At 46.7% G+C, this 27,963-nt stretch overlaps 1 protein-coding gene across 2 annotated transcripts in view; it reads right to left on the reverse strand.

Annotated features, from left to right (window-relative positions):
- KCNK2 (potassium two pore domain channel subfamily K member 2) overlaps positions 1-27,963 on the reverse strand; it is a 417,482-nt gene that overhangs the window by 79,774 nt on the left and 309,745 nt on the right. The window lies entirely within an intron of this gene.

Here is a 27,963-nt window from a genome sequence, read left to right on the forward strand (position 1 = left end):
CAGGCCAAATAAAACGCATCTTTTATACTATCACTGCTCATAGATACATGGCACCCTACACCTTATGGGTAACATATATGCAAAAAATAAGGTTGATTATCACTTTCGAAGTACCTTTAACTCCAAAGTCGAATTAGCACACATTTTTACCTTTTAAAGACACTTTTCAAGACAGGGCTACCTTTAAAATGTCAGCAGGCAACACAGCAGTGCACACTCTATTACATGAAATCTACTGGGCCTCTAAACCTCCCTGCCCTAGTATATACTAGAGACTTTTAGGTAGTTTGATTCCCCCTTGCCCTATTATATACTAGGGATTTACAGGAGGCCGTTGTTGCCAATTGCCAGTACCTTTTGATCAGAGCATTGGCCCTGGGCCTGGTTAGCAGAGCCCAGGCACAGTCAGGGTCAGTTACAACCAGTATCAGTCAGAAAAAAATGGGGGAGAACATGCTAAAAGGATGACTTTCTCACACCTGCCTGATATCCAGAAATACTATTGGGTGACACAAGTCACCTCCATAAACAGCTGGGCTCAGCTTCCTCCAGACCAACCAGCGTTTCGCAGAGACAGATTCATTATCCAACCATCGGGTTATCTCAGAGTCCTTTACAGCTCCCCCTAAATGCTCCTCCCTTTTTGGTACCACAGCTAAAATGGTTGACATCTGGCATGCAGCTTCGAAAACACTGGGATGGAGGGGTAAAATCATACAAGCAACACCCTTATGGGATATTGTGGCGCTAGGTACCCTGGGCACACAGATGAATTTTGATAAATGCATCTTAATCGGCCTCTCTAAAGTGGCTGATCTCTTGGCCCACAAAGATGTTGTCCAGTGGTCAGACCTCTAATGACACTATCATCTAGTTCTTGCTGAGGTCTATCATTACATCCATGTATGCCACACACTCAGGGCAGTATTACCTAAGGGAATGGTGCTCCCGAGTCCCTGCCCTTGGAGGGCCACCTGTTAGGTGAACACATGCCTCAGAAGGTGACCTCCCTTACATATAAAAAAAAATGCTCAACAATAATCCTGACAATCTACAATGCTTGATGGAACAGTGGACCCAAGATCTTGGGACAATTACTGGGAGGAGGCCCTGGTGTTCACGCAGGAGGAAGCCATACAGGCGGGGTTTCTGATTTGTACAATTAAAAAACTTACATCAATCATAATATGCCCAAACTACACCGTTTAACTGGCACTGTTTCAAATGTGTAGAGTGATGTTGGAAGATAATGAGCTTGGGAGTGGGCAACCAGGCACATTCTATCACACCATATGGGACTGCCCTGTAATTCAAAGTTTCTGGACAGACGTGGTGGAGTGTATGGGTGAAGTTACAGGTAGTTTAATGACTGCCTCTCCTGGTAATTCCTTGTTATCTGGAATGCAAAGTACTTGAATCTTGTGATGTAAATATGGTGGCCATTGAGACTAATTGTTGCCAAATAACATCAATAGAGAATGGGGCGGAATGGAATAGAGTATGTTGGCCGAGAAGGTGGTATATGAGGGAGGGGGTTGCTCCCTAAAATGGATACAAATTGGGGGGTCATGGAATGCTTACAGTGCACCACTATGCTATGTATTTACTTCTTATTATACTGTCAATAAACAGTTGATAAAAAAAATAAAAATAAAAATGTTTAGGAAGAGATCGACAATTGAGACTCATGAAATTGAAAGTAGTCATGTCTCCAGTCCTGAAAAGAGAGTTAATATTCTGTGTGGAATGGTGGTTTTCAGTTAACATGGCACAATGCGAGACAGATTTCCCTCTTCCTCCATATGAAGAGGAGCAGACTGTGGAGAGGGGAAGAGAACTGAAGAAAGACAAAGTAAATCATGCACAGTAATAAAATGTACAAATAATATCAGCATAAAAAGTTCAACACCGTACCAGGCAGGTTCCTCTCCAATAGAAGTTTTTTGTTGTGCCTTGCAGGAATTCTTAAGTGAGCCTGGGACAGGAAATTATTCTTGGGTCATACATATCAAGAAAACTTAGGGCCTGATTTAGAGTTTGACGGAGGGGGTTCTTCCGTCACATCCGCCGTACTGCAATTCCATTATAGCTTATGGAACTTGTAACTTGGCAGATGGATATCCATCACGTTTTTGACAAAGTAAACCCTCCACCAAACTCTAAATCAGGCTCTTAGATGGGTATTGGTTAAATTGAGTAACAAAAAGGTAACCATCCATATTCAAGCTGGGGAGCATATTTATCTGGGAAACATTAGTCCCCCAAGATGTATGAACTGTATGGAAATTTCCAATCAAATATTTGCTTACTTTACAGTTTAATGACATTTCAGAAATAAAATGTTTCTGTATTTGGGCATGTTCGGCAGTCCAAGATGGCAGGTGCACTCTGCTGAGGTCCATCACCAGCATTCCTGAAGTCATGCATGACCCCAGCGACGACACCTAACTGCAATCCCTAAAATGGTACAGATATGCACTTGTTGCTGGGGTGAGCAGAATGCCTTGTTAGTGGGGCAGCTGGGCCACCACAAAACCGCTGTACTGACAGAAGGTCTAAGGACACTGAAGAACAGGTGGAGACGTGGAGCTCACGCACCCACTAGAGGACTTATTGAAGGACCACAATGCCTGGCACTGCTGATCCTGGCTCTAAGACAAGAGAGACCTACAGAAGAGTGACTGCAATAGGATGAAGGATGTGAGGTGAGTGTCAACATGCACTGCCCTGTCCCAGAGGAGTCACGGCTGCTGAGATTCCCTTCCTCGTTTCCCACTGATAGGCTGAAGTCACAGTGGTGAAACACAAGAGCAGTAAGGCTCAACAAGTACAAACTCTTGCTTGCTGAAACCCTCCACTGCCCCCCCCCAGTGACCTGATTTTGCAGGGGCACCCAATCTGTGACCTGGTGCACGGTGCACTCCCGATCCTGGCCCAACCGACTTGAAAGATGAGATAGTACTGCACGGCAGAATCAGAGTTTGGGCCTGTCCTGAGGGATTGCCCTTCTTCCCTTTCAGGAGAGGAATAGCGTGACACTATAATAGACAGCACAAAAGGAGCTGTATGCCTGACTGTACGACGAAACAGCGACTGCAAAAAAAACTACTGCCTTAACGAGGTCGAAACACCGACCTCGTTGCTACTACTAATGATTTTACCACGAATGCCTTAACAACGATATTTCGTTGTAAAGGCATTCCTGATAAAATCATTAGCAATAGGCACCATTCACCCTACATCCCTCACCCCACCCCCCAACCCCACCCCAAAACCTAAAACCCCCTGACCCCCCACCCACTCCCCAAAACCAAAAACGCCCCACCCCCCCAAACCCACCCCAAAACCTAAAACCCCCTGACCCCCCACCCACTCCCCAAAACCAAAAACGCCCCACCCCCCCCAACCCCACCCTAAAACCTAAAACCCCCTGACCCCCCACCCACTCCCCAAAACCAAAAACGTCCCACCCCCCCAACCCCACCCCAAAACCTAAAACCCCCTGACCCCCCACCCACTCCCCAAAACCAAAAACGCACCACCCCCCCCAACCCCACCCCAAAACCTAAAACCCCCTGACCCCCCCACCCCCTCCCCAAAACCTAAACCCACACTAACCTTCGCCAAGTCCCTTCTTTGTACCTTAACCACGCATGTTCGTTGTTCAGAACATACGTAGTTAAGGCACAAAAAAACGAAGTCGTGGTTAAAAAAAGCGTTGTTGCGCTTTCGTTAACCACGACCTTCGGAAAAAAAAAGTCGTAAAAAAGGATGTTTCCGTATGCCTGCCATCACTGCACTTTGTGACTGACTTTGAGTAAGACAGCTGTGGTTTCCTGCCCTCCCCTTGATGATCAGGACTACTTGTGATGAGAATAATACATTGTTCAGGCCCTTTATTAAATATCAGCAAATATTTCCCACTAGGATATGAAACTGATTCATGAGACATAGATCATGATACTGGCTGGTCTGAGTGGGGTTTATTCTGACTTATTTTCCACTGAAGTGACAGCAGGTGCAGGCTGGTTCTCTGTATGATGTGACAGGGACATTACTGAAGCAACAATGGGCGAAGACAAAACTGATGCCTGTGCACAGAAAAAATTGTGTTGAAAGATACATAAGACCTACGAAGGGCCATACAATGCGACAGAAGAAAACAATCACTCTGCTGCAATGAACAGTATCCTTACAGCAATACAGGACTCATGGAAACTTGAAAACAAAATTAGGGAGGTTTACCTCGATCTTACCTCAATGTTCCTTAATGGAGATCTCATCTTGTTTTGTAGTTGAGAAGTCCTTGAGTACTCCCCTTGGAGCACCACCTGAACCAATCTTATAAACTATATGGAAAGGGATGCTATATTTGGGGCAGCCACAAAAGCTGGAGTGGTACTCTTGGTCTCCAAAATTATGCTGTTCCCTGACTATACTTACCAAATTCAACAGTAACAATGATTATTTTATGAGGTCAAACAGATAATCAGAGCTATTTAGTTGAACTATGAACATATGTTGCCAGCAACTGTGAAAGTCATGATGCCCAAACAGCCCAAATTCTGGACCAATATACTCAACCTTGATGGGTCCCCATAAAAAGAAGAACAACATAAGAGGGGCAGGAACCTTACACTGAGTCTGGGACCAAGCAAGGCCAATAATGACAGCAGGTCCTTAATGCAGCTTTCCCGTGTCCCAGCTGTGCTGCCTGCCCTTGCAACTGCTTCAGCTTCCAAACCCTTGCTTTTGGTTTCACCATCCATGACTTTTGCTCATTTTTCTGTTCTCTTCATTTTCTGCTCACTTCTTTATCTCAGTCACTTACTTTATGCTCACTGCTTGTTTTTCTGTTTTGTTCATTTTCTGCTCAATCCTTTTTCTCAATCTTTGACTTTGCTCACTCGCCCGTTTCCCACCCCCCACCAAATCCCCTCACCCGATCGTTTCTCTTTCTCCCAACCCACTGCCTCCCAGTGTCCCTCTCTCCTCCCAGGATCTACTTAATGGAAGTCACAATGAGGCCGCACCGATGGCATGCCAAAGGCAAGCCCGACAACAGCAGTTCGTGCCCAGACTGGGCCCAGTGCCAGAACCCCTGGTCCTTGCCCCACCCTCAAATACGATGCTCCGCCCTCCATGCCTTGAACATCGGATGAGCCAACGAATGCTGCTTCCATGCCGCACCGCACTTTATGGTAGGACCATTCTCCTGCGCCAGATGCACCTTCTCCTACACCAACACTACCACAGCTAAGTCACAAAGCACCACGCCGACCTCTCATCACACCACACCAGAAGAGACACACTGACTTAATTGCCTACTCCTCAACATGCGCTCCTTATGCAAACACTCAACCGAAATATGGGACCTCGTCACCACTCTCATACTAAATTGTATTCCTCACGGAGACCAAGCTCAACCTCAAATCCACCTCTGACATTGCTGCACCAACAAGCCAGAAGGAACGGTTCTCATCCACAAGGACACCATACAGTGCACCGCCTCAATTGACAATACCACCACTCCCATGGAATATCTCAACTTCAAGCTCTACACTGATGACAAGACAACAATCAGATGCACCCTTGCATACCATCCCTCAGGTCCACACTCCAGCTTCTGCAACACCATTATAGATGTCAGTGCACCTCTAGCCTTAGACTCCAAGGACTACATCTTCCTCAACAACTAAATTTCCACATCAACGACTCCAACGACAACAACAGCACACAACTCCTTGACAATATCAGCAGTCTTGGATTAATCCGGATTGTCCACAACTCTACGCACACTGCATGACATATACTGGAATGCCATCTTCACTAGCATCAACAGTGTCAAATACAACCACGTCACAGAACTCACATGGACCAACCATTCCATTGTCCACTTCACCATCTCCAGCTCCCGAACCACCACCTTCAAGATGGCCAGTGCCCTCACCAGATGGGGAAGCAAGTATTCGAGACCAGCTGGACAGATGCCCTCAACACATCCAACTCTGCTACTGCCACCAACCTCGAGCAGGAAGTCAACATCTTCAACACCTGTATCACCAATTGTGCTGACAGCATCATCCACATTAACAAAAACCAGAGAAAGTTTTCCAAACAGGCCAGCTGGTATACCCAACAACTCAGAGCAGTGAAATGAGACAACAAACAGAGGGAAAGGAGATGGTGCGCCAGCAAAGAAACCTCCGACAGGGCAGCCTTCGAGACCTCCCTCAACCTCTACCATCGCCTGCTGTGGACAACAAAGACATCCCTAGCCACATGCATCAAAACCAGCACCAACAACACCAAGGAACTTTCCAACATTGTTAAGGAATTCTCCAATCCGGCTTCCAGCGAAAACAACATTGTACCCTCACAAGAGCTGTGTGAAAACCTAGCCCACTTCTTAAACAACAACATCGCAAACATATACCAAAACATTGAGCCCACACCTATGGACTTCCTCGACAGACATGCCACCACACCAACCGACACGATCCACAAACTTTCCAAGTATGCTTCTGTTGTATAATTTGTAATTATCTTTGTTTTGTGTGGCTCAGTTGATTTTATGTTATGTTGACAGGTTTCCTTAAGGAGAATGTCGTCTTGAACATGTGGCATTCCTGAGGTATGCATTTCTCACCAAAACATGCATAGAAGATACTTAATCATACCCACAGTATTGTTATCTAAGGAGTACATACTTAATCAGAGTCACGGTATTGCTACAAAACAAGATCTAGAATTTTTATGAATACAGTGATATGCATGTAAAGGAAATGAATTGACGTTGGGTTGAAAAAAACTATATCAAAGCACAATAGGTTGACAGTAATGAAATGAAACAATGGTACAAAGTTTCAGGACCTAACTTGTAATTAATATAAGAAATGAAAGATGGGTTTAAGCTAGTGAGTGGGTGAATGTGAGGTTTGGGTAATAAAAAGATGAATGTCAATACTGCAATAAAAAGATAAATATATTTTCAACATGACCTTCTGAGTTGTACATTCATGTATATATGATAGATTTATGAGGTAAAATAAAAATTAAAGGTTGCTGGGGAATGGCTATACTATTTATAGTTTTTGCCTTGTCCTGGGAAACCTAGTAGGAGCAGGGAGGCCTTTTTTCTTTAAATTGATAAAAGTCCCCAAACTGACCACCTGACCTCCTCTCCACTCAGGACACCATCTCCATCATGAAATCGGTCACTCAGGAGCTTGCTACAGACACATGCCAGCACCACATCTTCTATCTCGGAAACCAAAAGATCGACCAGGAACTGGCCACCCTGTTCAACACCTCCATCACCAATACAACATTTCCTGATGCCTGGAAACACGCCAAACTCAACCCTCTACTCAAAAAACACTCTGCCAACCAGAGCAAACTTAAAAACTACCGGCCGATCTCCCTGTTCTGATTCCTCCAAAGGTACTGGAAAACAACAAGCAACTCATGACACACCTGGAGCTGAACCAGCTACTTGACACCTCCCAATCTGACTTCCGCAGCAATCACAGCAATCACAGACCCAAAACCACCCTGATGGCAGCTACCAATGACATCTGAACCCTCCTTGACTGAGGAGAAACAGCAGCCCTGATCCTCCTCAATCTCTGGGCAGCCTTTGCCACCATATCCCAACACACGCTGATCAAAAGACTCCACCACATCGTCAACCAAGACAATGCACTCAGATGGACCACCTGCTTCTTCACTAGAAGAACCCAGAGCATCCACCTCCCACCCTTCACCTCCAAACACAAGGATGTTGACTTGGGTGTCCTCCAGGGCCCATCCTTCAGCCCCACGCTCTTCAATGAATACATAGCCCCACTGATCAACATTGTCACATCCCATGGCCTCAACATAATTTCCTGCGTGGATGACACCCAACTCATCCTCTCACTTATGAATGACCCCAGCACCACAAGAACTAATTTCCACAGATGTATGACAAGCATCGCCAACTGGATGAGGAACAACTGCCTCATTCAGAAGAGATGCTAATTCAAGCTGCTGACCCACGGACACAAGGCTCTACACAACCAAGGGCCCCCATACATTAACCATTGCCTGAACTTTCACCAACTATTGAGAACATTATGCTCAGCCTCCCTATCTCTTGTCCATACTCCCTGCATTACCAAAGCAGAAGTGGAGGCCACTCCTTCTCCCACATTGCAGCAAATAACTGGAACAGCCTCCCCACGTGACTTCAGACAATCACCTCATTGATGGAATTCAGAAAGGCCCTCAACACCTGGCTGTTTGAATGAGCTTCTGGGACCCGCTAGTGCCTAAATATCCTATCGGGAGATTAGCCACACTTTATAAATTTTGATTGATTGATTGATTGAATTGCCTTAGGTTTCAATCTGCATTTGAGACGTCATAAATGTCTCATGCTCTGAAACTTGATAGCACCACACTGATTGCTAACACAGAAAAAAAACTTTTGTTTTGCATTTTTTCATGAAATGTAAATGGCCTGACATATGATTAAAGGTGGTGCCACCCTACAGTTTGCTAAAAAATTCACCCAATGTTCTTCTCCTATATGAGATACACCTGCTAGGTACCCAGTATGCGTTTCAGTGGTGCAGTGGGTTCACTTGTATATTTTGTGTTGGTTTGACCAAGGGATCCATAATTATTCAGTGGGGGTCCTTGAGTTCCAGTAATGATTAAGTGTCCACAGAAATCAAAAGGTTAAGAATCCCTGGGCTATGCTGTATATACAAAGCTGGTCACAAAGCAGGGAAACGTCTTGTTAGACCTGTGAACCTTAGGTTGATCTTTCTTCAAACCTTTTGCCTTCCGCCTCCATTTTTTGCTGATCTTGTTTTGCTCGCCTTAGGCGGGTTCACACTTTACCACTGCTACCCAGTGCTAAAGTACGTGTTCCCACTTCTTGAAACATGTCAACCTTAGCTTAGCTCCAGTTGGCATTTTCAGTTTAATTAAACATCCCTAATAAAGTTGGCCTGCAGCACATATTGCCCGCCCATTTAAGTAGCCATTTAAACTTTCTCAGGCATGCAGTTACAGCTTATGTGTGCAGTTTTTAACTACCATTTTTACATGGCAAAATAAACCTTCTGCAGGGCCCAAACCTTAAATACATGTCACCCCTAGGATAGTCCCTGAATAGCCTATGGGGCAGGGTGCAATGTATTTAAATATTTAAAAAATAGGGCATGTAATTTTAAGTTTATATGCCTTAGTAGTGGAAAACTCTTCTATTCATTTTTCACTACTGCAAGGTCTACTTCTGCCATAGATTAACATTGAAGTTACCTTATACAATTGAATAATATGTAATTTCCAAATGGGAGCAGGTCCCCAATTCATGTTTGGTGTCTTTGGAATTGTAATGAAAAATCCTAAAGTATGGTGCAGTTGGATTTTAAATTTCAATTTTAAAAATGCCCCTTCTAGAAAGTTGGCATTTTCATGCCTTAGCCACATAGGGCCTGATTTACAGTTTGGTGGAGCGGTTACTTTGTCACAATTGTGACTGTTAGAAATGGGGTATTTGGTTGACAGTCAGGTTACCCCCTGTTCAAGCAAGGACCCTCACTCTAGTCAGGGTAAAAGAGAATCACCCTCAGCTAACCCCTGCTTACCCCCTTGGTAGCTTGGCAGAGCAGTAGGCTTAACTTCCGAGTGCTAGGTGTAAAGAATTTGTACCAATACACACAGTAACTCAATGAAAACGCTACAAAATGACAACACCAGTTTAGAAAAATAGGAAATATTTATCTAAACAAAGCAAGACCAAAAACGACAAAAATCCGACATACACAAGTCAAGTTATGAATTTTTAAAGATTAAACTCAAAAATAGCGCTTAGAAACACAAAATGCTTCGGCGAGGTGTTAACACGGCATCGTGACAGAGTCGTTCCCAACAAGCCGACACCAGCGGCGCCGGACACGGAGTCGCGTAGACCCCCAAGTACAATACCTTTGGTGAAGAGTGAAAACAAGTCGATGCGCAAAGTCGGGTATCGCGGGGTCTGTGTGAAACATTGAATCCGCGCACTTCGAGCGGTGGTCACGATGTGGTCCGGCGACTTCCACGGAGTTGTGGACTTCAGCGCGGCTGCAGCGGCGTCGGGCCTGCGAAGGTCATCGCGTTCCAGTGAAGATCACGGAGTCGGTTGCAGGGGGTGTCACCGGATTCAGCAGCGGCGGCGGTCCGAAGTCGATTTCCTTCGATTTCCACCAGCTTTCCTTTCAAGGGCCCAGGGACTGGATAGGGCACCACTTGTCAGAGCAGGAGTCTCTCCAGAGCCCCCAGGTGCTGGCAGAGAGAAGTCTTTGCTGTCCCTGAGACTTCCAACAAGAGGCAAGCTCTAAATCAAGCCCATGGAGATTTCTTCACAAGATGGAAGGCACACAAAGTCCCGTCTTTGCCCTCTTACTCTGGTAGAAGCAGCAACTGCAGGATAGCTCCACAAAGCACAGTCACAGGCAGGGCAGCACTTCTCAGCTCTTCTCCAGGCAGAGGTTCCTCTTGTTTCCAGAAGTGTTCTAAAGTATGTGGTTTTGGGTGCCCTGCTTATACCCAACTTCTCCTTTGAAGTAGGCCTACTTCAAAGTAAAGTCTCTTTTGAATGTGAAATCCTGCCTTGCCCAGGCAGGCCCCAGACACTCACCAGGGGGTTGGAGACTGCATTGTGTGAGGGCAGGCACAGCCCTTTCAGGTGTGAGTGACCACTCCTCCCCTCTCTCCTAGCACAGATGGCTCATCAGGATATGCAGGCTACACCCCAGCTCCCTTTGTGTCACTGTCTAGGGTGAGGTGCAACCAGCCCAACTGTCAAACTGACCCAGAGAGGGAATCCACAAACAGGCAGAGTCACAGAAATGGTATAAGCAAGAAAATGCCCACTTTCTAAAAGTGGTATTTTCAAACACACAATCTTAAAATCAACTTTACTAAAAGATGTATTTTTAAATTGTGAGCTCAGACCCCAAACTCCACATGTCCATCCGCTCCCAAAGGGAATCTACACTTTAATCAGATTTAAAGGTAGCCCCCATGTTAACCTATGAGAGGGACAGGCCTTGCAACAGTGAAAAACGAATTTAGCAATATTTCACTGTCAGGACATATAAACCACATTACTATAGGTCCTACCTTAACTATACACTGCACCCTGCCCTTGGGGCTACCTAGGGCCTACCTTAGGGGTGTCTGACATGTAAGAAAAGGGAAGGTTTAGGCCTGGCAAGTGAGTACACTAGCCAAGTCGAATTTATAGTTAAAACTGCACACACAGACACTGCAGTGGCAGGTCTGAGACATGATTACAGAGCTTCTTATGTGGGTGGCACAACCAGTGCTGCAGGCCCACTAGTAGCATTTGATGTATAGGCCCTGGGCACCTCTAGTGCACTGTACTAGGGACTTACTAATAAATCAAATATGCCAATCATGGATAAGCCACTTACATACACATTTTGTAAAGGAGCACTTTCACTTTAGCACTGGTTAGCCAGTGGTAAAGTGCCCAGAGTAACAAAAACAGTAAAATCAGAGTCCAGCACACATCAACAACCTGGGGAACAGAGGCAAAAAGTTAAGGGGCCCACGCCAAGGATGAAAAGTCTAACACGTGTCCACCCCAGCTGAAAGTGGGGAGCAACTACCCAACCTCATGGGAGTTATCATCACTAAGGCGGAAGAACCTGGACAGACCATCAGCATTGGCGTGCTCTGTACCAGGACGGTGTTCCACCGTAAAGTCCATCCCTGGTAGGGAAATGGACCACCTCAACAGTTTTGGATTCTCAACCTTCATCTGCATTAACCATCTGAGGGGCCTGTGGTTGGTCTGAACTCGGAAGTGAGTCCCAAACAAGTAGGGTCTTAGCTTCTTCAGTGCCCACACCACAGCAAACGCTTCACATTCTATGGCACTCCACCTACGTTCCCTGGGTAGTAAGCTCCTGCTAATGAAGGCTACGGGTTGATCTAGGCCCTCTTCATTAAGCTGTGAGAGTACTGCTCCAATACCATGCTCTGAGGCGTCTGTTTGCACAACAAACTCCTTGGAGTAGTCAGGTGCCTTCAGCACAGGTGCTGTGCACATGGCAGCCTTCAGGGCATCAAAAGCGTTCTGGCAAGCCTCAGTCTAGATCACTTTCCGGGTGTGCTTCTTAGAAGTCAACTCAGCTAAGGGGATAACAATGTTACCATATCCCTTAACAAACCTCCTGTAGTATCCTGTGAGACCTAAAAAGGCTCTCACTTTAGTCTGGGTCTTGGGAGGCTCCCAAGCCAGAATCGTGTCAATCTTACGCTGTAGGGGTGCCAACTGGCCACTCCCCACCTGGTGTCCTAAGTACACCACAGAACCCTGCCCTTGTTGGCACTTGCTCGCCTTAATAGTGAGGCCTGACTTCTGCAGGGCCTCTAACACTCTCCAGAGGTGTTGCAGGTGTTCCTCCCATGTGGAACCAACCTCTGGAAGGTGGCAGGGGCATTCTTCATCCCAAATGGCATCACTTTAAATTGAAAGTGTCTATCTGGTGTAGAGAATGCTGACCTCTCCTTGGCCCCCTCAGTTAAGGCAATCTACCAATACCCAGATGTTAAATCAAACGTACTGAGGTACTTGGCAGCTCCCAACCGGCTCATCAGCTCGGGGATGGGGTGTGCATCAGTCTTGCTGTCCGCATTGAGTCCCCGGTAGTCCACACAGAACCTGAGTTCTGGATTGGCACCAGGTACAGCAGCTTTGGGGACCAATACCACTGGGCTGGCCCAAGGACTGCTGGAGTGCTCAATAACCCCTAGGGCATACATTTTGGATACCTCATCCTTAATGCATGCCCTGACCCTGTCAGTCACCCTGTAAACTTTCTGTTTAATAGGTGTACTGTCCCCAGTGTCCCCATCATGTGTGCACAAGTGTGTGACTCCTGGGATCAGGAAAAACAGTGAGGAAAACTGTCCCAACACGTGACGACAGTCACCTTGCTGCTCCTCAGTCAGGGAGGGGGAGTGGATCACTCCCTCCACTGACCCATCTTTTTCTCCTACAGACAGGAGGTCGGGAAGAGGCTCGCTCTCCTCCTCCACCCATCACCTGTCGCAAGGAGCATGGACAGCTCAGTCCGCTCAAAGTGTGGCTTGAGGCTGTTTACATGCAGGACCCTTAAAGGGTACCTTAGCGACCGCAAAGTCCACCAGGTAGGTGACTTCGCTCTTGCGCTCCACCACCTCAAATGGCCCAGTCCACTTATCCTGGAGCACTCTAGGCTCCACTGGTGCCATCACCCACACTTTCTAACCAGGTTGAAACTCGACCAGAGTGGCATTCTGGTCATACCACCGTTTCATATCCTACTGGCTTGCTTCCAGGTTCTCCAGAGCGAGACTCCTGAAGCGGGCAGTCTGGTTTCTCAAAGCCAGAATGTAACTGAATACATCCTTGGGGGGTTTACTAGGAGCTTTCCCCAAAGCTTCCTTAACCAGACTCAAAGGTCCCCTTACAGGGTGGCCATAAATCAGCTCAAAAGGACTAAACCCAAGTCCCTTTTGAGGCACCTCCCTGTAGACCAGACCATTACTTTGGGGGTGGTGAACTTCAAGGTTACCCCACACTCTTTCCACAGAGACTTCATATACGTGGATATGAAGTTGGTACCCCTATTAGATACCCCTTCCTTGGGGAACCCCATGCGGGTAAAAACCCCCATCAAAACACGACCTACCACAGGGGAAGTGATTGATCTCAGAGGAATGGCTTCTGGGTACCAGGTGGCATGGTCCTCCAAGACCAGGATAAACCTGTTGCCCATGGCTGTCTTGGGATCCAGAGGCCCCACAATGTCAATGCCTACCCTCTCAAATGGAGTACTGACAACAGGCAAAGGCTGGAGGGGAGCCTTACATTTCCTGCCACTCTTGCCACTTGTCTGACAAGTCTGACAAGACCTGCAATGTGCATCTGAGTGCCTGCGCATTAGGGGCCAATAAAAGTGGATGACAAGCCTCTCAAAGGTCTAGTCCTGCCCCAAATGTCCAGCTAAAGGCACATCATGAGCCAACCGCAGTAGGAAGGCCCTGAAGCACTGGGGTACCACCAGCACACGGGCTGACCCAGGCTCAGGAACCTTAGGCTCGCTATACAGGAGGTCATCCTCCCAATAAATCAAGTGTGATCCTGGCTCCTTGCCAGCCGCCTGGTCTGCAGCCAGCTGCCGCAAACCCTCCAAAGTAGGGCATGTCTTCTGTGCTGCACAGAATGCTTCCCTGGTGGCTCCCCCTTCCTGCTGCCACTGCGACAGCTCAGGGACCTCCCCCAGTTCAGCCACCTGTTCCCCTGTAGGCTCCGGGGCGTCACCCTCAGGCTCTGCCTCCTCCCGGACCGTGGGAACTACTGGGTCCGGTTTCCCATGCCCCCTGCCCTTCCTCTTCTTGGCGGTCCCGTGGGCCACTTTTTCAGGCTCCAGGGGCTCTTGATTACCCTGACGGGCTGCCATTGACTGAGTGGATACGCATACCCACCCAGGCAGACCCATCATCTCCAAGTGAGACCTGTGTTCCACCTCCTTCCAAGGGGAATCCTCCAGGTCATTGCCTAGCAAACAATCAACAGGCATGGTTGGACTCACAGCTACCTTCTAGGAACCTGAAACCACCCCCCATTCAAAGGGAACCTGCGCCACTCTGCACAGGCGCTCTGAGTTGTCCACTGCAACTACTTGGTGAAGTACCCGGGGATCAATCTGCTCTTCAGACACCAGGTGACTCCTCACTGTAGTCACACTGGTTCCTGTGTCTCTCAGAGCCTCCACATTCTGTCCATTGATGGTCACCCACTGCCTGTACTTCTCAGTGATTTCAGGCACTAGGGTTCGCTGGACCATCCCACTGTCCCCTAGTGGGACAAGGGTCATCTCAGCTGGTTCCCACCCACCTGAAACCAACTCCTCCGCAAGCGCTACACTGGCCAAACCCTGGGACGTCGCACCAGTGGGTGCTGGTGTACTTTTGGGGCATTTGGGGTCCCCCTCACATGACCCCCCTGGTCACATGCATAGCACTTACGTTGGGGCCCACCTGCCACTGGCTTCCCTTTGGAGAACCATGACTTCTTTTCACTTGGGGGTTGGGAATCCTTACCCAGGTAATCAGTTTGGGGCCCTTTAGAGAACTCCCTCTGTTTACCCTTACCCCCCCCTTTCTTCTAAGTGGGTCCCTGCCCACTCTTGGCGTGGTCTCCCCCATACCTCTTTTGGACCCTGGTGTTCTCCCAGCGGTCCGCTTCCTGCGCAAGCTTCCTGGGGTCAGCCAGTTTGCTGTCAATCAGGTGCTGGCGCAGCTCTGGAAAACAATCTGTACAAGTGCTCCCAAGCAATCAGATTGTAAAGCCCTTCATACGTAGTTACCTTACTGCCCTTCAACCAACCATCCAGTGACCTGCAATAAGAATCAACAAATCCAACCATATTTGGGATTCCTTCTTCTTGTAGGACCTAAACTTATCCTTGTACTGCTCAGGTGTAAGGCCATGCCTTGTAAGCAAGGCATCCTTCATGCCAGAGTAGGTGAGATTCTGAGCATCCCCTAAGGCTGTCAGTGTATCCCTCCCCTCTACCTCAAAGTGCTTCCACAGACCTGCCCCCCCCCCCAATGAGCTTCAGGGACCAGATTCATGTGGAGAGTACTCATACCCCTTGAACCTCAAATATATGTCATCCTCCCTCTTGTAATCTTTCACAAGGTCTTTACGGATGTGCATCCTCCTCTCAGGCTGCACTGTAGGGTTGCTGCCACCATCTCTACTGAATTGGCTTCTATGATCCATCTCTCTCAAGCTAAGCTCATGAGCCATCGCTAACATCCTCTCCTCAAGGGCTAGCCTTCTCTACTCCAATTGGTACTCCCTTTCTGCCTGTCTGTCCTGTAACTCCTCAGGTGTCAGACCCTTAGATGAGACACTGCTACCTGCCCTGGAGACCTTCTCCCTGGACATAACAGGCCCACCCACAATACCATTGTGTACGGAACACTCTTCCTCCTCCTCCTCCTCATCTCCCTCATCCTCTGTGTGCCCTTCAGTGCTCTTGGCTGTCACCCAGGCCCTCAGCGCCTTTTGCAGCTCCTCCTTCCTGGATGAGCTCTTAATGGGACAGTCAAAACTTTTACAGAACTGCTTCAACTGAGCCTTGGTATAACTCTCCAATTTCTCAAGGCCAAAGTCAGCTCCAACTGATGCATCTCCAGCCTGGGACATGATGAACATTCAAAAAAAAGTGCAAAGTTCCAAAGGCAGAAAAACAAGTTCCCAAATGAACTTTCAAAGAAAGTCAATCAAGGAATCAGCAAAAAAATTGAAGTAGAACAAAAACAGTCCCAAAGAGAAAAAAAACCTCAAAAGAACACCAAACAAGTAGTATGTGGTCACGTAGTGGTCTGAAATCAAAACAGTAGTGTACACCTAATCACTGTATGTCAAGTACAAATACAAGTCTAAATCCCAACCGCTGATCACCAATGTTAGAAATGGGGTCTTTGGTTGACAGTCAGGTTACCCCCTGTTCAAGCAAGGACCCTCACTCTAGTCAGGGTAAAAGAGAATCACCCTCAGCTAACCCCTTTTTACCCCCTTGGTAGCTTGGCAGAGCAGTAGGCTTAACTTCAGAGTGCTAGGTGTGAAGTATTTGTACTAACACACACAGTAACTCAATGAAAACGCTACAAAATTACAACACCAGTTTAGAAAAATAGGAAATATTTATCTAAACAAAACAAGACCAAAACAACAAAAATCTGACATACACAAGTCAAGTCATGAATTTTTAAAGATTCAACTCAAAAATAGCGCTTAGAAACACAAAATGCTTTGGTGAGGTGTTAACACGGCGACATGATGGAGTCGTTCCCAACAAGCCGACACCAGCGCGCCGGACACGGAGTCGCATAGACCCCCCAAGTACAGTACCTTTGGTGAAGAGTGAAAACAAGTTGATGGGCGAAGTCGGGGATCGCGGCGTCTGTGTGAAACGTTGAATCCGCGCACTTCGAGCGGCGTCGGTCACGACGTGGTGCGGCGACTTCCACGGAGTCGCGGACTTCAGCGCGGCTGCAGCGGCATCAGGCCTGCGAAGGTCGTCACGTTCCAGAGAAGATCACGGAGTCTGTTGCAGGCGGCGTCACCGGATTCAGCAGCGGCGTAGGTCCGAAGTCACCCGAAGTCGATTTCCTTGGATTTCCACCAGCTTTCCTTTCAAGGGCCCAGGGACTGGATAGGGTACCACTTGTCAGAGCAGGAGTCCCTCCAGAGACTCCAGGTGCTGGCAGAGAGAAGTCTTTGCTGTCCCTGAGACTTCCAACAACAGGAGGAAAGCTCTAAATCAAGCCCTTGGAGATTTCTTCACAAGATGGAAGGCACACAAAGTCCAGTCTTTGCCCTCTTACTCTGGCAGAAGCAGCAACTGCAGTGTAGCTCCACAAAGCACAGTCACAGGCAGGGTAGCACTTACCAGCTCTTCAGCTCTTCTCCAGGCAGAGGTTCCTCTTGTTTCCAGAAGTGTTCTAAAGTCTGTGGTTTTGGGTGCCCTTCTTATAACCAAGTTCTCCTTTGAAGTAGGCCTACTTCAAAGTAAAGTCTCTTTTGAATGTGAAATCCTGCCTTGCCCAGGCCGGGCCCCAGACACTCACCAGGGGGTTGGAGACTGCATTGTGTGAGGGCAGGCACAGCCCTTTCAGGTGTGAGTGACCACTCCTCCCCTCCCTCCTAGCACAGATGGCTCATCAGGATATGCAGGATATGCAGGCTACACCCCAGCTCCCTTTGTGTCACTGTCTAGTGTGAGATGCAACCAGCCCAACTGTCAAACTGACCCAGACAGGGAATCCACAAAAAGGCGCAGTCACAGAAATGGTATAAGCAAGAAAATGCTCACTTTCTAAAAGTGGCATTTTCAAACACACAATCTTAAAATCAACTTTACTAAAAGATGTATTTTTAAATTGTGAGCTCAGAGACCCCAAACTCCACATGTCCATCCGCTCCCAAAGGGAATCTACACTTTAATCAGATTTAAAGGTAGCCCCCATGTTAACCTATGAGAGGGACAGGCCTTGCAACAGGGAAAAACGAATTTAGCAATATTTCACTGTCAGGACATATAAACCACATTACTATAGGTCCTACCTTAACCATACACTTCACCCTGCCCTTGGGGCTACCTAGGGCCTACCTTAGGGTGTCTAACATGTAAGAAAAGGGAAGGTTTAGGCCTGGCAAGTGGGTACACTTGCCAAGTCGAATTTACAGTTAAAACTGCACACACAGACACTGCAGTGGCAGGTCTGAGACATGATTACAGAGCTACTTTTGTGAGTGTCACAACCAGTGCTGCAGGCCCACTAGTAGCATTTGATTTATAGGCCCTGGGCACCTCTAGTGCACTGTACTAGGGACTTACTAATAAATCAAATATGCCAATCATGGATAAGCCAATTACATACACATTTTGGAAAGGAGCACTTGCACTTTAGCACTGGATAGCAGTGGTAAAGTGCCCAGAGTAACAAAAACAGTAAAATCAGAGTCCAGCACACATCAACAACCTGGGGAACAGAGGCAAAAAGTTAAGGGAGACCATGCCAAGGATGAAAAGTCTAACAGTGACGGATATCCCACCCGCCAAAATCTAAATCCCATTATATCCAGTGGGATTTAGATTTTGGTTGACAGGATCTCTGCCACCGTTGTGATGCAGTAACCCCTCCACCAATATCTAAATCAGGCCCTTAGTATCTGTAGCCTGTGCCAGGATCAAATGACTGTTGAGCTTTGTGTATTCTTCCTAGACAGCCACACACAACAGGAAGCTTAGGTGTACCTGGATGGATCACTAGCAGAATGGGATGGAGGAGCTGAGCACAGCCCAACTTACACTTGAATAGGCTGTGTTCTTCCTCCACACAAAGGCCTGCAGACCTCCTGCAGTTAGTTTGGAGCCAGGACAAGGAAGGCAAGATGCCTGGGGACTCCAAAGGCTGGACTCCTGACTAAGCCTCAGGGACAGAATGTTCCAACAACTTTGCTATGGCACCTGGATTCTGCCATCTGTAAGTCTACCCTGCCAAGTGGTGCCACCACAGTCCTATAGCCTTGGAAGTGGGTCTAAGATGCTCTACCAGCCTCTGTGTATCCAGCAGAACTTATGCATCTCCCTTGCTGGATGATGCAACCCTGAGCAGAATGCATCACAATTGCTGCGTGAATTGAAACCTCTGGACGGACATGCATCACATTGCAGTCCCTCACCGCATCCGAACTACCGCTGTATGATGCATCTTCATCACAGGTCCTCGCATCTCTCATCGATGGCAGCCTTAACAATGATGCCGGACTTCACATCACAGCTCCTCAGGACTCATGCATTACCACAAGTGCGCAATGCGTGCTCGACTTTGCATTGCAAGCCCTCTCCAACGGGATCTTTGATGTTGATGCATCAGGACCTTGCACCGCAGCCTCACCGCACCTCAAAACTGAGGCATTGCTTCTACCGTGCTATACATCTTTGACCCAGGTCCTAGCATTGCTCCGCAAACCAGGTTTTAAGGGACCTTGTTCAAAGGGTCCAACTGGGTCCCTGTCCTGCCCTCAAGCCATCACAGATATCCAATGTAGGTACTTTGAAACTTTTTGTAAATATAGTGCCAAAATGTGTAAAGTTGAATATGGCAGGTTCTACTAATTAGATTTGTGTCATTCTGGTCTTGTTTTATTTATTAACAATTGCTCTGTTGTTGGATCCTTTTGTGGTGTGTTTTTATGGCACTCTGATGTGTTGGACAAATACTTTACACATTGCCTCTGAGTTAAGCCTTAGTGCTCTGTACCGAGCTACCAGAGGGTGGACCACAGGTTAATTTAGGATTTGCTTGTGACTCCACCGTGAGAAGAATTGTGGTTGCTTGAGAAGGGTTTCACCCCCGCTCAACCAGTAACCCAATTTCTTACATTGCTGTACTGGCTGGAGAGCAAGGAACAAGTCATGAGGGTGATCGTAGCCATAGGAGTTCTAGATGAATGGTTACTGACTGACTATTTTGATAAGAGACGCCTTTGCATGTTATCATAAGCAGCTTTATGACATGTGGCAACCTCCTGATCAGGAACTAGACCATCCAGTAATAAGCGACTAGCCAGTTACCCTTATTCGTTAGAATGAATAGTTGATATGGTGATCCATATTACACTAGAAGGGATGCAGTAAGTGATAAGGGAATGGCCTCTGGGAACACTCCAGAATGGCTCATTACCCAGTTAAGGCATTTGCTGCTGCCTTTGGTGACTATCTGTGGCACTAGCACATGTAAGGTCTTTGCACAGAGGACAGTGCCCTGGTTTCAATTGACTTTGAAAAGGCATTCAACTCAATGCACTGGCCTTTCATGTTTCAAGTGCCTAAGAAGATGAACTTTGGCCCTGTTTTCTTGATTTTAGTCAAGATTCTTTACAGAGTTGTGCAGCAGGTCCGGGGATACGGAACCCTTACCGGTGCTTTTTAACTAAGCTCTTGCAGAGCTAATCAGGACAGATGTGGGGATTTCACTGGCCGTGGGGTGATGAAGACACAGGGCCTGCTTTAGATATTGGCGGATGAGTTACTCTGTCACAACGGTGATGGCTATCCAGTCGACTGATATCTAAATCCAATTCTATCCTATGGGAATTAGATTTCAGCAGATGGGATATCCTTCACCGTTGTGAAGGAGTAACTTGTCTGCCATATCTAAATCAGGCCCAGAATCTACTTCTGAGAGGATGATATATCACTATAGTCCAGAAACCATATCCCTCTATTCCCAAACTAATGCACATTCTGTACGTATATACCAGGAGGTGTTAGTGCTTCAGGTAATCTGGGACAAGTCCATCTATGCCAACTGAGTGTCAGCACCTGGAGACCCCAGAGACCACAAATCTCTGATAGGAGATTGAGAAATTAAAATACTTGATTAAATAACTTTAGACATTTGACTTTTGTGATGTTTGAATATGTGTGGTATGCCCATCAGTGTTGTATGCATGTATGTGAGTGTAAAATATATATCCCCATTGAGATCTGGACAATATTGCTACATCAGTACTCTTCTTCGATCTAACAATGTCCTTATTTACTTCTGAAGCATTAACCGAGAGTATGCCATAATGTGTGTGCAAAAGGAAGTTCTGTATCCTGACTACAAAGATTGTGGCTGGGTGAAAGCACACTGTTATCATTTTGCAAAAGGAGGCAACTTTACTCATGCTGAGAGAAATGCAATTAAACTACAGCTGAGGTTGCAACCTTCAAAACATTTTTTAAAGTATTTTTACCTATGTGTGTGCTATTCTCCGTCATCTTCAGCAGTCTCAATTGTCTTTTTCTTGAAAGTGCTGCTCTATTTAATCTGTAATGAGAGCAGTCCTCACAAAATAGACATTGGTCTTCTGTGGGCTCACTCATATTGTGTTCGCAAAGCAGTAATCTTTGTCCTCACAAGGACCTTGCCAGCACTTTCCCATGGCATCAGTGTCCTGTGGCATGTTCAAGTGCTCCTTTCTTGAGATACATAGAACTGTAGTCTAGCAAATAATCAATGTCCTTTCTAGATACCATGAGGGATAGCTCAGTGACTTAATGCACCTGCTTCAGAGCTCCAGCAGTGGTAAGTAGGTCACAGTTCTGAATCCCAGCTAAACTGACAAGTGGTCTGATTTAGAGTTCGGCAGAGGGGTTACTCCATCACAAACGTGCTGTATTTCAAGTTCCATAGGCGATAATGGAATTGTAATATGGTGGACGGAATATCCCTCACATTTGTGACAGAGTAACCCCCTCTGTCAAACTCTAAATCAGGCCCAAAGTCTCATCTGCTGTGACTGATAAAATGAATACTGTTGAGTTTGAACACTCTGTCATTTACAGCACGAAAAGTCCCTAATAATATTCCAAAATATCTGAGTTAGAAAGTATTGTTATATAACTTGCTGTGCAGCAATGTTTTGCGTTCCTTTAATGTATTGAATGTGTCTAGCCAACTGCTGCCTAAACCATTAAAACTATTCAGTCCCAAAAAGCAGTTGGGTTGTGTAGGAAAGTACCATCTTGCCTGGCATGTTTCCCCTATTTTTACTGTATGTATGTTTGTTTTTACCTGTGTCACTGGGATCCTGCTAGCCAGGACCCCAGTGCTCATAAAGTATGCCTGTATGTGTTCCCTGTGTGGTGCCTAACTGTGTCACTGAGGCTCTGCTAATCAGAACCTCAGTGTTTATGCTCTCTCTGCTTTTTAAATTTGTCACTTCAGGCTAGTGACTAATTTCACCAATTCTGATTGGCACACTGGAACACCCTTATAATTCCGTAGTACATGGTACCTAGGTACCCAGGATATTGGGGTTCCAGGAGATCCCTATGGGGTGCAGCATTTCTTTTGCTACCCATAGGGAGCTCAGACAATTCTTACAAAGGACTGCCACTGCAGCCTGAGTGAAATAACGTGGATGTTATTTCACAGACATTTTACACTGCACTGAAGTAACTTATAAGTCACCTATATGTCTAACCCTCACTTAGTGAAGGTTAGGTGCAAAGTTACTTAGTGTGTGGGCACCCTGGCACTAGCCAAGGTGCCCCCACATTGTTCAGGGCAAATTCCCCAGACTTTGTGAGTGCGGGGACACCATTACACGCGTGCACTACATATAGGTCAATACCTATATGTAGCGTCACAATGGTGACTCCAAACATGGCCATGTGACATGTCTAGGATCATGGAATTGTCCCCCCAATACCATTCTGGTATTGGGGGGACAATTCCATGCATCCCCGGGTCTCCAGCATAGAGCCCAGGTACTGCCAAACTAACTTTCCGGGGTCTCCTCTGCAGCTGCCAACCCCTCAGACAGGTTTCTGCCCCCCTGGGGCCTGGGCTGCCTGGTCCCAGGAAGTCAGAACAAAGGTTTTCCTCTGAGAGAGGGTGTTACACCCTCTCCCTTTGGAAATAGGTGTGAAGGGCCTGGGAGGAGTAGCCTCTCCTGGCCTCTGGAAATGCTTTGAAGGGCACAGATGGTGCGCTCCTTGCATAAGCCAGTCTACACCGGTTCAGGAATCCCCCCAGCCCTGCTCTGGCGCGAAACTGGACAAAGGAAAGGGGAGTGACCACTCCCCTGACCAGCACCTCCCAAGGGAGGTGCCCAGAGCTCCTCCAGTGTGTCCAGGACCTCTGCCATCTTGGATTCAGAGGTCTGAGGGCACAATGGACAGCTCTGAGTGGCCAGTGCCAGCAGGTGATGTCAGAGACCCCTCCTGATAGGTGCTTACCTTTCTCTGTAGCCAATCCTCCTCTGTGGGCTATTTAGGGTCTCTCCTGTGGGTATCTCACCAGATAACGAATGCAAGAGCTCACCAGAGTTCCTCTGCACTTCCCTCTTCGACTTCTGCCATGGATCGACCGCTGACTGCTCCAGGAAGCCTGCATAACCGCAACAAAGTAGCAAGAAGACTACCAGCAACATAGTAGCACCTCATCATGCCGTCTTTCTCGACTGTTTCCTGGTGGTGCATGCTCTGAAGGCTGTCTGCCTTCACCCTGCACTGGAAGCCAGGAAGAAATCTCCCGTGGGTCGACAGAATCTTCCCCCTGCTAACGCAGGCACCAAACTTCTGCATCACCGGTCCCCTCTCATCCTGACGAGCGTGGTCCCTGGAACACAGGAGATGGGTCCAAGTGTCTTCGACAGTCCAGTGGCCCTTCTGTCCAAATTTGGTGGAGGTAAGTCCTTGCCTCCCCACACCAGACAGTAATCCTGTGTACTGCGTAAACTGCAGCTGCTCGGGCTTCTGTGCACTTTTGCAAGACTTCCTTCGTGCACAGCCTAGCCCAGGTCCCCAGTACTCCGTCCTGCATTGCCCAACTTGCTGAGTTGGACTCTGACGTCGTGGGACCCTCTTTTGTTGTTCTGAGTGGACCGTCATCCTCAGATCTTTTAAGTGCTTGTTCAGGTGCTTCTGCGAGTGCTGCCTCCTTTTGCGTAGCTCTCTGTGTTGCTGAGCGCCCCCTCTGTCTCCTCCTCCAAGGGGCAACCCCCTGGTCCTTCCTGGGCCCTGGCAGCACCCAAAATCCTCAACCGTGAATCTTGCAGCTAGCAAGGCTTGTTTGTGGTTTTTCTGCGTGGAAACAACTCTGCATCCTCCACCACGCCGTGGGACATCTTCTGACCAGAGGAGAAGTTCCTGGCACCTTCCGTTGTTGCAGAATCTTTGGCTTCTTCCACCCGGAGGCAGCCCTTTTGCACCTTCACCTGGGGTTTAGTGGGCTCCTGCCCCCCCCGGACACTTGCGTGACTCTTGGACTTGGTCCCCTTCCTTTACAGGTCCTCAGGTCTAGGAATCCATCTTCAGTGTTTTGCAGTCAGTTATTGTCCTTGCATAATACCCTTTCTCGACTTTACTGTCTTTCTGGGGTAGTAGGGTAACTTTACTCCTACTTTTCAGGGTCTTGGGGTGGGGTATCTTGAACACCCTTAGTGTTTTCTTACACTCCCAGTGACCCTCTACACACTACTCTAGGCCTGGGGTCCATTTGTGGTTCGCATTCCACTTTTGGAATATATGGTTTGTGTTGTTCATAGGCCTATTTCTCCCTATTGCATTCTATTGTGATTCTACATTGTTTGCACTACTTTTCTAACTGTTACTTACCTGATTTTAGTTTGTGTGTATATATTTGGTGTATATTACTTACCTCCTAAGGGAGTATATCCTCTGAGATACTTTTGGCATATTGTCACTAAAATAAAGTACCTTTCTTATTATATAGTGCTATATGATATAAGTGGTGTAGTAGGAGCTTTGCATGTCTCCTAGTTCAGCCTAAGATGCTCTGCTATAGCTACCTCTATCAGCCTAAGCTGCTAGAACACCTCTAATCTACTAATAAGGGATAACTGGACCTGGCACAAGGTGTAAGTACCACAAGGTACCCACTATAAGCCAGGCCATTCTCCTACAGGTAGTAACTCAGCAGGGCAGTTTAGTAAGGCCTGGTGTGGGCCCTCTGCCCAGACCGCAGTTGCTTTCTTACTTCCTGCATGGGCAGGAGGGGCTTTAAGAAAACAAACTGATTAATGTAGCAACTGACACACACAATAATTTACATGTGCAGATACACACATACACGTTGTCTCACACACACTCATATGAACATGCTCTCTTGTAAGCAAACATATAAACTAGGGGTGGGTGATAAATTTAGCTCAGTAGATGGAGTTCGCTGAGTTCTGGCCACTCCGTGCTCTGCTCGGAGTTAAAAAAAAAAAAATGCGCAAAGTGATGCGGAGAGGAGTTATTTCTCTGGTGTGGGTCATCAATATTAAGTTGGGGAGTGCGAGCAGGAAGAATCACAAAGTTGATGATAGCGAGTGAGATTTCTGAACGTCAGCGGTCATGCCAGGTCGCTACCGCTCACATTGAGAAAGCTGCCGCTTGCGTTGAGGTAGCTGCTGCTTGAGAGGAAAATCCTCACGAGCAGCACAAAGAAGTTAGCGCCCTCTGGCGCTCACCGTGATGCCATTTGCACTGATTTTACAGCACAGGAGGAAAACCTGGTGCTGAAAATCAGCTTGAATAGTGTGCCTTGCCCAAACTCCGCCACTCGTGGAACTCTGCGTTGCGCAGCTGAGTTTTTTCGGCACTTTGCAGAGTTTGCGTAGCAGAACTCTGTGATCTCCACCCAGGCCTAATATAAACAGACAGTTTCACATGTACATTACTGCTGCCCAACTCCCCTTTAAATTACTTACCATCTCTTCTCAGGGGCTCAAGGTTGATCCTCCTATCTTGTCACCTAATGCAGCTGCTGTTAAGTGCAATGTGTGCTCCAAGGAGAGCAGTCATGTGATGCTAAGCCTCCAGAGAGCTCAGGAGAAAGAGTTCCTCTCTCTCTCTCTGAGCCCTTGGGATACCAACCACCAACAGTGAACCCAATGGGGATGGCAAGGCAATGTTGAGGTTACAGATTGTAGGTTCAGGGTATAGATGTGATATGTTGAAATGTGGTCTTCGGAAATGAAACAGTGATGCAGGAACAGCTCTCCTGTGAGCATAATACCAGCTCCTTTCATTGGCTCAATTTGTGAGTGATCAGACAATAAATTGAGGAGGAGAATAAGAGATCTATAGGGCTTGCTTAGCATATGTCATAGATGGGTGAGCCTAATAATGCCCCTTAGCCAGCGCTTCTGGTGCTTTTGTCAGTGCCAGCTGGTCCTCAAAGTTACCTCTCTGAGACACAGTGGGCATGCGTGATGGTGCAATATTCGTCACCCATCATACATGCCCAATGTGTGCTGGTATACTGATCTGCTGCTCTACTACTTGTAGAGCATGCATTGGGAGAACAAAAGACTCCTCAGTCAGTGTCCTCTTCCTCCCTCCTCCACAACTGGAGGTGCTTCGCTCCAAATGCCCTTATGAAGGAGCTCCCCCTGCATGGTCCAAACGCATAATCTGGGATAAACAAATACCTAATATTGTGTGCAAAAGTTGTTTTTGCACCCAAATTTTTCAAAGCACTCAGAAGGAGGCTGTTAGCAATGAGGGAATACAATATACTGATGAAATACATGGCAGGGTCAAATAGACCATGGTGGAAGAGTTAAAATGAACAGAGTGTTTATTTTCCACGCAAACTGTGTTCACTCTAGTTTTGTGCTGCAATTTACCACCAGGTTTAGTTGATCATAGAAGAGGGCATGCTACTCAGAACATATGTAAAGGAAACACTGAAACAGGATGAAAAACGGATGCTAGTAATGCCAAGACACATTAAACATTTATTTATGTACATTTAGACACACCTAGGAGTAATGATATTTATTTCAGCATATAGCACTGATGAATGCAGAACAAAATAGAGTAAAACACATACTAAATTGCACTTTAGTTAATTAAATGATTGAGCAAACAAAACTGCTATGATTACTAGCTATAGCTTTCTTATTCAAATGATATATTTATTGACAAAAAAGTCTAAATGCAAATATTGGAATAGTTATTGATATCTGTACAAATTCATGTACTGGAATATGAGAGCAAACAGAAGATTTAGTTAGGAGGCCTGTCTGAGTAAGTTACCTGGAATTATGATGCCAATGGTAAGGCAGTATTCCACCACAATGAGATTCTATCTTTGACTTGAGAAATAACTGCAGCTAACTGTGTCTGTTACAGATTTTTTCAAACTTTTCCTTAGGTAAATTTTGCCTGCTTCTAACAAGCGAAAAGCATCCGGGGAAAGTCAAAGATGCAGGTTTTATCGCAAACACTCTTGTGTCCACCAGAAGAGGAACTATTGGGAAACTCGAAATGAGAACCATTGCATGCAGTGTGCTTTACTACAATACGCCCATGTTAAAAATTAAATTATTCACAAGGAACCTCCAAACTCCTTACTCTATACATGCCAATAACTAGTGGAACCGATTGTGGAGAAATCACACACTCAACAGTATAGTGGTCTGTAAATAATCAAGGGCCAGATGTATCAAACGGTGTGAATCGCAAAATTCCAACGTTTGCGAATGCAAAATAGCCTTTCATGATTTATGAAAGGCATTCACAGTGCAATTTTAAGGAATCGCTAAAATAGTGATTCCCTAAAATGTGACTCAATTTTGCGAATCGCTAAATAGGAAATACCTATTTTTGATTCCCTATGAACATGTACCATGCATTTCCTATATTTGAACTGGGGATTTAAGAATTGCAATTACCACCAACTCCAAGTTGGTGGTAACATTGTGCAATTTTTAAAAATGCATTTTTTAAAGTGTCATGAAGCACACATATGCCCAGAGGGCATGTGTATGCTTTACATGTGCACAACTTTTTTTGGGGGGGGTTCATCAAAGGGGGC

Source organism: Pleurodeles waltl, chromosome 5 (genome assembly GCF_031143425.1).
Source record: "Pleurodeles waltl isolate 20211129_DDA chromosome 5, aPleWal1.hap1.20221129, whole genome shotgun sequence".
NCBI classification, from domain to species: Eukaryota; Metazoa; Chordata; class Amphibia; order Caudata; family Salamandridae; genus Pleurodeles; species Pleurodeles waltl.